This window comes from Typopeltis vanoorti, chromosome 3, assembly GCF_054136105.1.
Source record: "Typopeltis vanoorti isolate ZY-2024b chromosome 3, IOZ_Tvanoo_1.0, whole genome shotgun sequence".
In the NCBI taxonomy this organism is placed as follows: Eukaryota; Metazoa; Arthropoda; class Arachnida; order Uropygi; family Thelyphonidae; genus Typopeltis; species Typopeltis vanoorti.
In genome coordinates this window covers 84468818-84485290 of record NC_143551.1, presented here as the reverse complement: position 1 = coordinate 84485290, position 16473 = coordinate 84468818, and the positions used below count along the sequence as shown (strand labels likewise).

At 37.1% G+C, this 16473-nt stretch overlaps 1 protein-coding gene across 3 annotated transcripts in view; it reads right to left on the bottom strand.

Moving 5' to 3' along the window:
- Positions 1-16473, bottom strand: part of LOC150108341 (dynein regulatory complex subunit 11-like) — a 455807-nt gene that overhangs the window by 223499 nt on the left and 215835 nt on the right. The gene's annotated exons all lie outside the window — the stretch shown is intronic.

Genomic DNA, 16473 nt, shown 5'->3' with positions numbered 1-16473 from the left:
TAGGGATGGGGGAGAAAAAGGGAGGAAACTCCATACGAATAAATAAATAAATAGGATCAATGCTGGAGAAGTTCTACAGAAAATAGTGGGAGATCGGGGAGAACCAGACGTCATCCCTGGAAATTGTATAAAGAGGGTGTGAATAGGGGGATGAGAGGTAGGTTTTTTTCATGCAGAGTTGTGAATGATTGGAATGACCTGCCTGAGAGTGTGGTGTCTGCAAGGAGTTTGAATGTATTCAAGGCATGGTATGATGAACTGGTTATGTGATAAAAGGACCTCCCAGATGAGTCTTTGACACCATGAGGTCTTGGGGTAATAATAATAATAATAATAATAATAATAATAATAATAACAAATGTAGACAGTGGGAAGGTCTGGGTGACTTTAGCATCATCAGAGGTAGTATATCAGAAATGATTGAGCGATGACTTGTGGATATCAGCAGTGTGTTAGAGGATGAAGAGAATGCGAAAGAGGTGTCTATGGATTTGGTCTTTGACAGTATGTCAGGGAGGAAATGTTTTGACAGATGGTCATGATGGTAAGTGAAAAGCAGGATATGTACAGAATGAAATAGAACTTCTGAGATGTGAATTGAAAGGCATGAAGACAGAGTTCAAGAGGCTAAAGAGAAAGATTAACAGACTATTGAGGTTAGTTTGTGCAGGAAGAATACAGTAGGTATGAGAGAAGTCATGTAAATATATCAGGATGGAAAGAATTTATGTGGAATTATAAGAAAGGAAACTATAATAGACTTAGAAACCATCATGGAATAGTATAATAGTTGAAAGAATATGAAGGAAGAGAGGTCACTACTGAATGAGAGATAGTTAAGCTGTTCATAGTGATCACAAATTGTATACCTCTACTAAAGAAGAAAGCTATTTGAAGTAAATAGATGAATAAGGAAATCAAACAGGCAGGAAGAAATCAAACAGTAAGGAGAAAAAAATTAGAATACTAGAGGAGACTAGCACTTCAATCCAACAAGAATTTCAAGGTAGTTCTTTTACTATGTGACCAGCAGGAGGTAAAATGATTGTGGATGGATTACCCTGTTAGATGGAGATGTAGTTGGATGACCAAAGCAGATGACATACTTGATATATTAAATGTTCACTTTATTAGGGTGCTCGACCTGGTAAAGCAGGCTTTATTCCTAGAGAGGATAAAGAGGAATGAAAGATTAGAATGAATGAAGAAGATATATTCTCAATACTAAGCACTCTAGATGTCAGTGAAATTAGAAGCAAGTTCCTGAGGAGTGGAAGGAGGGAGCTCAAGTTATTGCCATTACATTGTATTTCTTCTGTGTCATATATACCATTTATATCATATATATACCATTTATATCATTTTGTTTTTGCGTTTCATTCTTGGGAGTAGAGCAGTTCAGCTTTGTATGACTCCATGGCACAACTGAAAGAACAACTGTATGTTGCACCCTTCGATTGGAAAAGGCCTAAATTCAATTCTTGTCATCACATGAGGAATCTTTAAATGGTTTTTTTTTTTTCAACTGAAATTAGAAGCAGGTTCCTGAGGAGTGGAAGGAGGGAGCTCAAGTTATTGCCATTACATTGTATTTCTTCTGTGTCATATATATACCATTTATATCATATATATACCATTTTGTTTTTGCATTTCATTCTTGGGAGTAGAGCTGTTAAGCTTTGTATGACTCCATGGCACAATTGAAAGAACAACTGTATGTTGCACCCTTCGATTGGAAAAGGCCTAAATTCAATTCTTGTCATCACATGAGGAATCTTTAAATGGTTTTTTTTTTTCAACTGAAGGTGAGTTAGCTGATCTACACGGTAGCAGGGTTTTTTTTCTCTCAGAAACTTGGGATTTTCATCCTTCATACAGACAAATTGGCTTTGATAACACATGTAATTTACAGACAAAAAATACTAGTGGTGGATAGTAGATGGCGTTGGTATAAATCATGATGGTGGTAGCAGTTTGCTGTATTTGGTGAAGATGAAGAGTTGTAGAGTAGGTTCCCCTCCCTCGATGAGTCTTTGGACTCCTTGGAGGTGTTAGGTAATAATAATAATAATAAGGGGTGCTTAAGGGTCAAAGCTGTATAACTGAGAGGAGACCCCTACATAGGGCTTCTGACCTAATGTCCAATCCTCACCTTCTTGTGGTGCACCCTGTTGGGTATCTATTTGGATACTGAAGGAATGAGGATGGGCTGGCAATTTGGGATTTAGCCGACCAAATTGTATACTTATTGGCTTAAACCAATATAGAAAATGATGGTACAACATGACAAAATTTCATGCTGGCTGGGTCATCGTCCGGTTAAGCAAGGGCTTCCCATTGTTTTCACCAGGGGAACCAGGGCGAACAGTGAAAAGTCAGCTACTGGAACAAATCTGAAAGCATACCCCCAAGTCAACATCACCAGAGTTAAAGATCGGTACTATCAACATAAGAAGCCTGAATGACAAAGAAATGGAGCTAGCTTAGGAATTAGATAAGTACCAGATCGACATAATAGGGGTGACTGAAACAAAAAAGACAAAAACAGGTGAGATCTTTCTGAACAATAAATACAAAATGTTATATTCAGGAAATGACAATCAAGGAAAATAAGAGGTAGCCATAGTATTCAACACAAAATGCGAGGCTAATCTTCTTGAATGGCAGGCAGTCTCAAGTAGAGTGATGTGGGCAAATATCAGAATGGGGAATTGGACAATGAGACTTATTTGTGCATATGGTCCCACAGCAGGTTCTACCAACGTAGAAGTGGAGGACTTTTTTGATGCTTGAGAAAAAGCAACTCACACAATAAAAAAGGAAAGGTGGTCCTTGTTGGGGATCTAAATAGCAGAGTAGGAAACGATTGTCAGACATACAAAAATATTTTGGGAAAATTTGGAGAAAAGATCAAAGCCAATAATAATGGCAAATACTTACCAACACCATGTTCCTACATAAAAATGTGCACAAATTCAAATGGAGAGAAGAGGCAAGAAATAAGAAAAGTCTCATTGACTATGTTATTGTTGATAGTGATGTTTTCTCCCTGGTGCAGAACACCAGAGTGTACAGAGGATTTGAAATTGGAAGCGATCACTATTTAGTCTTGAGCAGGATAAAATTGAATTTCATATTGAAAAGAATGACATGTAAGAAACTTTTAAAGCGAGTAAAAGTTGAGCAGCTTTCAGACGTGAACTGTAGACTAAAATACACAAAGATTATTGATGAAAAAATTATTATTATTATTATTATTACGGGCAACTCCAAGGAGTCCTTAGACTCATAAAGGGAGGCCCTAAACATCATATCTAGAACAACTATTCAGCATTTACACAGTATCTATCATACTTTGCATTGAACTGATTTACAGTCATGGCACCCACAACAAACTCTGGCAGCATATTCCACTCATTCACCACTCTCCAAGTGAAAAAAACCTAGTTCTAACCCCCTTGCTAACTACACTCTTGCTCAGTTTCCATGGATGGTCCCTAGTTGTCTCATCACCAGACTTCTGAAAAATTTCCCTCTGATTTAATCTTGTAAAAACGCTTCAGTAATTTGAATGTCCCAATCATATCCCCCCTTTTCTGCCTATCAACCAATTTCTGTAACCCACAGATCTTCAACCTGTTCTCGTAAGGTTCATTCCATAGACCAGCTATCATCTTGCTCATTCACCTCGGATCCTCTCTATCTCCTCTCCATCAAGAAGCAACCCAGAGGCTCAGATCTGGGCACAGTAGTCAAGATGGGGTCTTATCAAGGCTCAAGAAAGAGGTACAATAACTTGCTTATCTCTGCTCATCAAAGTATTCTTCAGTAACCAAGTGATTTGATGAGCTGATTTATCCACTTTTGTAATGTGCCCCCTAAACTTCAAATCCCTATCCACCAACACACCCAAATCTCTGGCTTCGTTAACCTCCTGTAGTACAGTTCCACCCGTGATACAAAATTTTTTTGCCATAATATTACACTTTGCTACATTAAACTAACATCCATTCTCCTTAGCCCAGTCCTTCTATCTATCCAAATCATCCTGCAAAATTTTGACATCATGTACTTTCACTATTGCTCTATGCAACTTTACGTCATCAGCAAATGAATGAACAGTTCCTCTCAGATCTTACACCACATCCCACGCACAGCCACTGTCATGGGAATCATAAAAAATGTGAAGACACTGTATCGCGATAGATTGGTACACTGTATCCTTGAAACAACAAGAAAATCTACTGATGTGATAACTATCACGTCAGTAGACTCACTGTTCTCAAAATGAAAGAGTTTGAGAACAGGAACTAAACCTTGGAGATTCAGTGGCAAGCCTTGAAGAAAACCCTGATTGATTCAGCCAGAGAGGCATGTGGTGAGGTTGCCTGCAAGGATAGAAAAATCAGAACTCCATGGTGGACACAAGAAGTTAAAGATGCAGTGAAGGAAAAGAAGAAAGTATATCAAAAGTTCCTGGCAAATAAGTCAGCTTTTGCTCTTAGAGAATACAGAGGAATGAGGGCTATAAAAGGCGTTAGAGATGATAAAGGTGACATGAAAACAAGAGAAAAATATATCCTTGAAGTATGGAGTAATTACTTCGAAAAATTGCTAAATGAAACAAGCAGTGATAGCACATTGGTAAAAAAAAAAACTGGCATGCAGTCAGGAATACATATCCATACTTGAAGTAGAAAAAGCCATCAAAGGCTTGAAATGTGGAAAGGCAGCAGGAGTAGATGATATTCGACCAGAAATGCTGAAGTATGGTGGTATAAAAGTCTTACAGTGGCTGCACTACATAGTTCAGAATGCCTGGATAGAGGAACGAATTCCTGATGATTGGAGTAGAGCTCTAATAGTACCCATATATAAAAAGGGAAATAAAACTGAATGTGAGAATCACAGAGGTATTTCCCTATTGAGTGTTCCTGGCAAGATCTATGTAAGTATACCTTGAGAAACGGTTGAGAAGAATTGTGGAAGAAAAGCTTGGTGAAGAACAAGCTGGATTTAGGCCAAATAGAGGCTGTCAGGATCAGATCTTCACTTTACGACAAATAGTCGAGAAAGCATGGGAATATAAAAAAGATCTGTATTTAAGTTTTGTCGATCTGGAAAAGGCATATGACAAGGTGCCAAGAGAGAAGCTATTTGAAACGCTACAGTTATATGGTGTCGATGGGGCATTATATCAAGCAATACTTAGTCTGTATTTGAGTTGTAAGTCGGCAGTTAGAATTGAAGGAAGTACAGGAAGATGGTTTAATGTTAAATCTGGTGTGAGACAAGGATGTACATTATCCCCTCTGTTATTCATTATCTATATGGATCACATTATGAAGGAAAGTGGTATTAAACATGATATCAGAATTGGAGATGTTAATGTCAGTTCTTTGCTTTATGCGGACGATGTTATACTTCTAAATAAATCCGCTACAAGTTTGCAAGATTCCCTGACTAAATCGATATGGTATGAAGGTCAGCATTAAAAAGACAAAGACAATGAAAATAGGTAGAGTTGTTGAAAATGTCAACTGTGTTGTAAACGGGAAACCGGTGGAACAAGTAAAACATTTCAGTTACTTAGGCACGATTTTTACTGAAGATGGTAAATTAAATATAGAAATAGATAACAGAATCAGCAAAGCTGGTATGGTGGGAAGTCAATTCAATAAATTCATATGGAGAAAGAGAGAAATTAGTTGGAACACTAAATTAGCTGTATACAAGACAGTGTTCAAACCAGTTTCAACTTATGGATCTGAGAGCTGGGTCAGAAGTAAAACATTTGACCAAAGACTAGAGACTGCAGATATGAGAGTCCTGAGAAAGATTAGAGGCGTGAACAGATGGCATCAATGGCAATATCATATTAAAAACGAGAATATTAGGAAAGAACTTGACATTGTCAGCATCCAGGAATGCGTTAGCAGAGCTAATCTCAGGTGGTATGGTCACTTAAACAGAATGGGCAAAGAAAGATTAGCAAAACAAGTGTTCTCTGCCAGGTTGGCAGGAAAACGACTCAGAGGAAGACCAAGATATAGATGGATTGATATGGTACAATGTGCGTTAGACGATAGAAATATAAGATCTGATAATGTTGGAGTCTTGACAAGTAACAGACTGATTTGGAGGAAAATTGTAGATAGGAAGTTAGCAATGATGTATTTTCATGTAGTACTATCATATCCTGTACAGCCCTTGAGGGTACTTGTCAGGAATTTGATGATGATGATGATGATAATATTAACATATTAAAAAGGAATAATCACTTCCTTATCCATACTAAATGGCTAAATTAGCTCATCAGATCATTTGGTTACTGAAGAATACTTTGATGAGTAGAAATAAGCAAATTATTGTTCCTCTTTATCGAGCCTTTATAATACCCCATCTTGACTACTGTGTCCCCTGGGCTTCTTCTTGATGGGGAGGAGGTGGAGAGGATCCAGAGGCAAGTGACCAAGATGATAGCTGGTGTATGAAATGAACCTTACAAGAACAGGTTGAAGATCTGTGGATTACAGAAATTAGTTCATAGCAGAAAAGGGGTGATATGATTGAGACATTTAAATTACTGAAGAGTTTTTACAAGATTAATTCAGAGAAAATTTTTCAGAACAGGTCTGGTGATGGGAGAACTAGGGGCCATCCATGGAAACAGAGCAAGAGTGTAGTTAGCAAGGGTGTTAGAACTATGTTTTTACTTGCAGAGTGGTGAATGAATGGAATAAACTGCCAGAGTTTGTTGTAGGTGCCATGACTGTAAATAAGTTCTAAGCAAAGTATGATAGATACTGTGTGAATGCCGAATAGTTGTTCTTGATATGATGTTTAGGGCCTCCCTCGATGAGTCTAAGAACTCCTTGGAGTTGCCCGTAATAATAATAATACTTGTCAGTGTGCATTTCTTAACACTGTAGTAATCCTTTCAACTGTTTTGCCCACTTTTTCAAAATGTTCTTGGAATTTAACTCTCTTCCCAACATCACCCCAAAATTCCTAACATCATCAGTTTCTTATAGTGCAGTATTATCTCTGTAATAAAAAAAAATTTAAGCTTCTTATTCCATATTGCAAAACCTTACATTCTATCATGCTGAAATGGCAACCATTTTCTTTGCCTAAAACTGACAGACATTCTGTGATTTTCCTTATTGACTACTTGTATAAGAAACTAAAACACATTTTAGAAATATTAGTGAAGTGAGTGTTATTATCATACTACTAGTTCCACCAATTTTTGCTATCAGCATCTTCAGGGATTGGTAAGCGATATGAAGGTAACAGACTAGGTTTTAACTGACAGTTCTAATTCATACAAAATTAGTACTATGCGAGACAATGTGCGTGTCTTGGAAACATGATTTATTTGTTACAAGACATAATGTAATTGGTGTGAAAGTTCATTTCTTTGATGTTTAGTGATCTAATTAAAGTTTTCCAAATTTCCAGTAGGATTAGACCTTGATTCTTATTCAGATTTCCTGTTGAACGGGTGACTATAGCAGCCTCCTTGAAGGTTCTGGAATGGTAGTTCTCCTCTATATAGGGCATGTGACTCTTATCCCACTCAATAAGATGGTTGGTAGAGGCAAAGTGGGAAGAAAGGCCTGAAATATCTTGTCTGTTGTTTCTAACATAGTCTATGTGTTCCTTCTGCTTGTTTCGAAACTTCTAGAGGTCTGACCAACATAACTAACACTACAGGAACAAGGTATATTATATACTCCAGGGTACTTGTAGAATGGATGAGGGTCTTTCGGTGATCTTAAAAATTTCCGAATAGTATTGACTGGCTTGAATGTTACTCTAATATTGTGTGGTTTTAGAAGGATAGCAAATTTTTTGGAAATGCTGCTGACAAATGGAATAGTTATAGTACTGATGTATTGGGTGTCATCATGTTGTCTTTGTGGTATATCCAAAAAGAGAATCTTGTTGCAGAGTCTTTTAGGATAACTATTTAAGAATAGCTTTCTGGATATTGTAGTTAATTCTTCTTGTAAGTCATCTTGGTCTGTGGTGTACTGTATAGCTCTTTTCTTAAGCATATGGATAATGCTAAGTTTCTGGGATATATGATGTGACGAGTTGAAATGGAGGTAACGTCCAGTATTCGAAGTTTTCTATGCACAGACAGGTTGATACTGTTATTGGTTTGTTTTTTATTAGGATGTCTAGGAATGGAAGTTTTTCATCTTTTTCAATTTCTAATGTGAATTTGATGGTATGGTGGAAATTATTACTATTATTATTATTACTATTATTACGGGCAACTCCAGGGAGTCATTAGACTCATCGAGGGAGGCCCCAAATCATATTCATCACAACTATCTGACATTCATACAGTATCTATCATACCTCGCCTTAAACTCATTCACTGTCACAGCATCCACTACAGACTCAGGGAGCGCATTCCACTCATTCACTACTCTAAAAGTAAAGAACCCAGCTCTAACACCTTTACTAACCACACTTTTGCCCAGTTTCCATGGATGTCCCCTAGTCCTTCCACAACCAGCCCTGTTCTCAAAAATATCTTCTGAATTAATTTTATGGAAACCCTTCAGTAATTTGAATGTCTCAATCATATCTCCCCTCCTTCGCCTATCAACCAATTTTTGCAACCCACAAATCCTCAACCTGTTCTCATACGGTTCATTCCACAGACCTGCTATCATCTTGGTCACTTGCCTCTGGATCCTCTCCACATCCTCCCCATCAAGAAGAAACCTAGGTGACCAAATCTGAGCACAGTAGTCTAGATGTGGTCTTATCAAGGCTCGATAGAGAGGAACAATAACCTGCTTGTCTCTGCTTGTCAACGTATTCTTCAGCAACCAAGTGATTTGATGAGCTGTTTTGGTCACTTTTGCAATGTGTCCCCTAAATTTCAATTCCTTATCCACCAACACTCCTAAATCTCGTGCCTCATCAATTTCCTGGAGCACGGTTCCACCAATGCAGTAAACTGCCGCCAATCTTTTCACCCCAAAATGCATAACCTTACATTTTGTCACATTAAACTGACATCCATTCTCCTTAGCCCAGACCTCCAATCTATCCAAATCATCCTGCAAAATTTTGACGTCATCTGCATTCACTATTGCCCTACCCAACTTCGCATCATCCGCAAACAAATGAACTGTTCCTCTCAGATCATTTCCTATATCATTTATGAACAAATTAAACAGCAGTGGTCCAAGAACAGATCCTTGTGGCACACCACTAGTCACAGGCCGTCTTGTGGACTCTACTCCCGAGTAAACCACTCTCTGATATCTCTCCGTCAACCACCCTCCTATCCATCTCACCAACCCTATGTCCATTCCCATATGCTGCAATTTACTGATTAGAATTCCATGTGGAATGCTGTCAAAGGCCTTGGCAAGGTCCAGTAGAATCACCGTAAACCCATTACCCTTATCCAGTTCAGCCGTCACTGTGTTATAATACGTGAGCAAGTTACTGAGGCATGACCTACCCTTCACAAAACCATGCTGTCCCCGATACAGTATCCCATTTTCTTCAATCCAATCTTGTATTTTCCTTTTGACTATTTTCTCTAAGACCTTGACAATGATTCCTGATATGCTAATCGGTCGGTAATTTACAACAGCAGTCTTGGAACCACCTTTATGCAGTGGAACTATTTTCCCCTCTTTCCACCCGCTCGGGACTAACCCAGACCCGAGACTCAAATTAAACAAAATGGTCCAGGGTACTGACAATTCTTTAGCTGCTTCTCGTACAACACGAGCTGGTATACCATCCAATCCCACAGATGTATTGACATTGAGGTTATGCAATAGACTACTTACCTCCACTTCATTAACCACAATTCCCGTATAATCTACTGGTTTATTCGTTTCTGCAATGTCACCACCTGGATGATATACTTTTGCAAAGTGCTCACTCAGTAACTCAACTATCTCAACTGATTCAGTTACCTCCCTACCATCGGCATTCTTTAAAATCAATCTGCCATGTACATTTTTCCTTTTACTTGCTACATATCTAAAAAACTGTTTAGGATTCTCTTTAGCCTGCTTGGCCAATGTTCTTTCGTAATCCTTTTTTGCTTTTCTTACCACACTCGTCACCCTTCTGGCCTGCTGTCACCCTTCTGGATTATCTCAACCAAATTATTGATTTGGTTGAGATAATCCATTAGTTCTTCTTTCGTATGATTCCAAATGATAAAGATGTCATCTAGATATCTGTACCAAGTTTTAGGTTTTGGGGTAATTTGAGATAAGATTTTATCTTCTAGGTCTTCCATGAATAAGTCAGCACAAGAAGGAGAGAGGGGCTACCCATGGCTAATCCAGTAAGTTGTTTGTAGACGGTTTTTTGCCAAACGAAATAGTTCGAAGTTAAACAATGATTGAACAACGTAGTAATGTTTCTTGGGAACAAGTTGTATAAGATGTTGATGTCTTCCAGAACTGGAATGTTTGTAAACAGAGATGTGACGTCAAGGCTTGCTAGTATATCATCTTCAGAGATAGGGATGTTTTTATTTTTCAATAAAATGTTGTGAGTTTTTGATGTGAGTATCCGAGTTGTGAATGTGTTGTTGTAAAATCTTGGCTAGATATTTAGACAGTTTGTAAGTTGGAGAATAGATTCCATCAACTATTGGACGTAATGGTGTACCTTCTTTATGTATTTTAGGAATGCCATACAATCTTGTAGTCAACGGGTGCATGGATTTTAGCTTTCTTATTAAGCCTATAGGCCAGTTAGTCATTCCACGTAATAGTTCATTGGTGTCGTTATGGTTTTTTTGCTTAGGATCTGTACTGAGAACGTCATGTCTATGACGTGTCTGATAATAGATTGTTAATTTTTCCTTCATAATCTTTTGTATTTAAGATAACGGTATTATTGCTTTTGTCAGCTTTAAGTATGATGATGTCTTTATTATTCTTTAATTTGAGTAGTGTTCTTCTTTCCATTTGGTTAGAGTTGGTGTTAAGAGATCTTGATGGAGCTGAGAGGATTATGCTGCTTTTTAATCATAAGTCATTAGCTATTGGGTGTGGTAGCAATGAGATGGCTTTTTCTAAGTTGCAGATGAACTCTATTTTAGGAATAGCAGCAGGTTTTAAGGCGAAATTGAATCCTATTTTGAGAATTGATATCTCAGGTTTTGTTAAAATGTGATTAGATAACTTCACTATCATTTGGTTATCAGGTAGAGACGGTTTAGAGTTAAGGTAATTTTCATATAGAAAGTTGAATTTATCAATTTGCGTCTTTTTGCTGTAACTGAAGGTTTTGGCATAACTGTTGCTAATCATATTATCTAAAAGTTGCAAGGTATCTAAGTCAAGGTTATTAGAGATGTCTGTGAACAAATCATAGCATTGAGAGTCTATTTGGCTGAGGAAGGCTCTCGTATGGCTAATTCTTTCTCGGAGAAGGGCGAATGAAGTTTTGTGGTAAATAATATTAGCTTTTTTTTGTTTGAAAATGTTGTTTGAGATGAAGAAATTTTGGGATAATGTTATTGTCTCGATACCTTTTTTAAAATGTCAGATGGTTTAAACACCTAGCCTTTTTGCATTTTAAACCTTCAAGATTGCGTGCCTTTCATTTAGTGATCTCGTCGATCCTGTTCATAGTGCAATTTTCTTTCTTCTTGACTACTTGTATAAGAAACTAAAACACATTTTAGGAATGTTAGTCAAGTGAGTTTTATTATCATCCTACTAGTTTCACCGATTTTTGCTATCGGCATCTTCAGGGATACAATTGGTAAGTTATATGAAGGTAACAGACTAGGTTTTAACAGCCATTCTGTTTATGAATCATCCTGCAGAATCAATACATAAACTTTAGCATTATTAGCAAACAACTGGATATTCCCCTGAAATCCTTTGTATTATCATCAGTGTACAAATTAAACAGCAGAAGTACAGAGTCCTGTGACACAACACTGCTCACATGCTTTTTCTTTCAGTCTATTCTACCATACTATCTAATGTCTGTCCATCAGCAATCCTGTTATTTATGTCACAGTTCATATCTGTCCCCATTTGATCTAATTTATTTAAATATTTTTGTACAGCATCCTGTCAAATGCCTTTGTTATTCTAAAAAAGTAATTAAATTATTATGACAAATTGAACCTCCCCTTCATAAAGCTATCCCCCCATATAGTATCATATCCACTATGTCATGGCTTGAATCAAAAATTTCAGTAGAATGATTACCACTTCTAAGATACTGATCAGCAGTGCTTTTTTTCTGGTGGTACGCAACAGTATGCAGTACCGGCACTTTTTTTTTTCTTAAGTTTTTAAAAATTTGCGATTTATTGACAGCAAAATGTATTATAAATATTCCGGTAGATGGTATTGTGTTCACGAATTTAATTTTCAGTTTTGATTACTCATAAGTTGGTACCCTGCTTTCATGTTTCATAGGTTGGTACGCAACCGGAAACAAGAAGTTGTGTTCATTTCCGATTGCTTCCGATATCAGTTTATCAATTCTATATTCATTCTGCAACAGGCAGGTGTTCACGTGAGTTTTGAATTAATCTAAGTTAAATCAGTGCAATCATTGTTCAAAATGAGTAAAATAAGTAGTTACTTTATGCCAATGAGTAAAAAAAGGAAGGCTGAAGAAGCGGAAATTGTTGAATCTACTCGTGATCCTGTAAAACAGAAAACTAGCACTGAAAATACACTTGGTGAAGAGGATCACGAAACCAAGACCAAAGATCCACATGGTCAAAAGGAAGCAGATTCTGGTAATGATTGGTCTGAATGTTGGACATTTTTGAGAAAAATGACTTCTGCGAGAGAAACAAGCAGCTGTATGTCAAGAATAAAATGATGGGCTGTAAAGTGTGTCGTGATGTTGGAAGTCTTGCCGTCAATAAACATATGGAAACGAAAATTTCAGCGGAGTGGACAAATGGTAAAATCAGTCATTTTGGAGAATCTTGCAAACAACAGTTAATGTCATTAAGAAAAAAGATTTACGATCATAAGGAGAGTGCAGAGCACAAAATGTGCCAAAAAATAAAATCTGAAGCAAAAAACGAAACATTAGAGAAAGTTTTCCTAAATACTTTGTCTCATAATAAAGATGTAACAGGAAAAGTGTTTCGAAACGCTTACAAAAGTTGTGAGGAGAAATCAATCATTTAACATAACAACTTTGAAGACAAAATAAATTTACAGTAACTTAATGGCCTAGACATGGGATATATTCTTCATTCTGCAAATGCTCGAATTAACATTGTGAACCATATCGCAAATGAAATGAGAAAAACATTAATAGACAAAAAGACTTCCTGTGAGTCTTTTCCTAGATTTCATTGAATTATCACATGTAACTGCTAGAGGAATTCTAAACTCTTTATATAGTCATTTTGAGTGTCTAGGATTATCTGAAGATTACTTAAAGGAGTGTTTATTGTCTGTAACTTGTGATGGTGCAGCCGTGTTGTTTAGTGTGCGTAATGGTGTGAGGAGGCTAATGCAAGAGAAGTTTCCTAGTGTTATTTTCTAGCATTGTGCTAGCCATTGCCTTGAATTGTCTGTTAGTGACACAGAACAATGTGCCAGGACTGAATCACTTTAAGAGTTTCATGGATAAACTTTATGATGCTTCACCCAAGAATGCTAAGGAACTACAGGAATGTGTAGCAACTCTAGAACTTCAACTTCTTAAAATTGGCAGAGTTTTAAGCACTTGCTGGGTTGCATCTAACTTTCACACTGTTTCTGCAGTGTGGCAAGACTTTGAAGCTCTCGTCCATCACTTTCTGGAGGCAGAAGAAGACAGCAGAAGAAGCAAATCAGATCACTTTCTTTATGAGGGCCTTTTAAGAAAAATAACGTCATGAGAGTTTGTTCTTGATTTGGGCTTTATGTGTGATGCTCTCTCCAAGAACTTAGTGAACTAAGTCTAGATTTACAAGAGAGAAATCTTGACTTGTACAAAGCAGTCAGGAAGATAAAGAATATAGTTCAACTTTTTGAAGAAAGAATTGAAAATCCTGGTCCGTACTACAGTATTTCTCTTCAAAGTCAGAAGAACATGAAGTTCAAAGGGATTGAGCTCCATAAAACTGAAAGACACAGTCCTGCAATAAGTTCACCTGCTTTCTATAAAAGTCTGAAAGAAGCTGTTGGAAAGCGTCTGCTTGAAGGAGATGATGCTGATTTGCCTGAATGTGCTAAGATTTTAGATTCTAAGTATTGGCCAGAAAATCCTGGAAAGCATCTAACATTTGGTGAAGCTGAAATTAAAAAGTTAGCATGCAAATTTCGCTTAAATGAAAGAGAAGTAGTTTATGGTTTCCGTGAATATCTTCAAGAAAATAAAGTCCCGGACATACTACTTCCTCTAAAGCACTTTGGACATAATTGCAATATCTTCCAGTGAATGTGTAGGGGGTTTCTCTCAGATGAATCTTACAGTAACTTCATCTAGGTCGATTCTCTGCTTGTACAGACAACTTCTGCACTGATGTTCATCAGGATAGTAGGATCTCCTCTCGCTCAATTCAATCCTAGCAAACATGGGACTCATGGCTGCTCCAAGGTCGTCATTCTGCAGTTGATACCAAAAGCGATATACCCTCATCATATAGAGACGATGAGGGGTATATCGGAGGATATGTTAAAAATGTGGAAGTTACTGTAATAACACCTTCATCGTGAGTACTGGCACTTTTTTTCCAGAAAAAAGCACTGCTGATCAGTATATAATTTTCTACCACTGTCTTGGGGTCTCCTTTATGTAATGGATCTATCTTTCCACTTCTTTGAGAACATGCTAGTACTAAGGCTTAAATTAAATACGAAGGTGTTGGGCACTCCTGTTGCTCTTGCACTTTCTCATAACACATGGGCTGATATCCCATGGCTACATTCACTTTGTGATTTCTTAATCATTTTTATTTATTTATTTTTATGTGACATCTCCAATGAGGGTTCAAGGGCTCATGACAGAGGACATTCTACACTACCTACACACTACATTAACCACTGTCTACACATTACACCATCTACTAATTGTATTTGTCAGTTAAATGTGTAAACTGACAAATACAATTAGTGGATGGTAGATGGTGTAATGTACTTAATTAAGGTAATTAACTGGCCAGTTTGCATATATGTGGAATGAAATACCCTGTTACCATATGAGATTGTTACCATATGGGATTATTGGTCATGGAAGCTTATGCAGTAAAATGTGTAGGCCTGCACAAAAGTGTAACATACAATGACGACATATATATATATATATATATATATATATATATATATATATATATATATATATATATATATATATATATATATATATATATATAAGGAGAAATATGAATACCAGGCTAAGTACCAGTGCAAAGCACACACAAGGAGAGTAATGATCGTGGTAAGAAAAGCAAAATCAGATTATATGATGAAATTAACTGAGCAGGGACCAAAGGAGGAGGAGTTCTTTCACTATGTAGCAATTAAAAGAATGAAGGATACGGATTTCCAGTGGCTGATGTGACAGGAATCAATGTCATAATAGAATTACATGAAGTCAAAGCGGGACATTGGTACTCCAAAGTATTTATGATTGAACACTTCAAGGTGTTTAGAGCATTAGCTCCTCAAAGTATTCAGGACCGTTACTGGTCCTAAAATTCTTCCATATATTTGGAAGAATTGCAGGACAATATACAAGGGTGATATGAAACGTTCTTGGCCTCGACCATAGATGGCAACACTATCGGCACGATTTTTTTTTCCAAGTTGGTACATCTGTCATATGCATCCATGTGAAATTGCAAGTCATTCTATCAAGTAGTTTGTTTTATAAAGCTGTCTGAAGTAAAAGTGTTGTCTGTATCCCTTGAAATGGATAAAATTGAGTATCGTGCGGTTATAAAATTCTTTGTAAAAGAGGGTTTAACACCAAAAGAAATTCATTTGAAGTTCATAAAAGTTTATGGTCACTCTTCTCCTTCATTTTCGACAATTAAGAAATGGGCTCCCGAGTTTAAACATGGCCATATACCAGCCTTGAAGATGATCCATGTGAAGGACGTCCAAAGAGTGTAACAATACTAGAAATCATTGATCAAGTGCATGATATGGTATTGGATGACCGGCGAGTCAGAGTGCATGAAATTGCTGAGACTATAGGCACTTCAAAAGAATGTATAGGGTATATTTTGCATGAAGAATTGCAAATGAAAAAGCTCTGAGCAAGATGGGTGCCATGCTTGCTGACAGCAGATCAAAAACGCACTCGCATGAAAATCTCTAAACAGTGCTTGGAACATCTTAACAAAAATAAAACTGATTTTGTGTGTCGATTTGTTACTATGAATGAGATTTGGATTCACCATTATACACCAGAATCCAAACAGCAGTCAAAACAGTGGACAGAAGCCGGTTGTTCAGCGCCAAAGAAGACAAAGTCGGTTCCATCAGC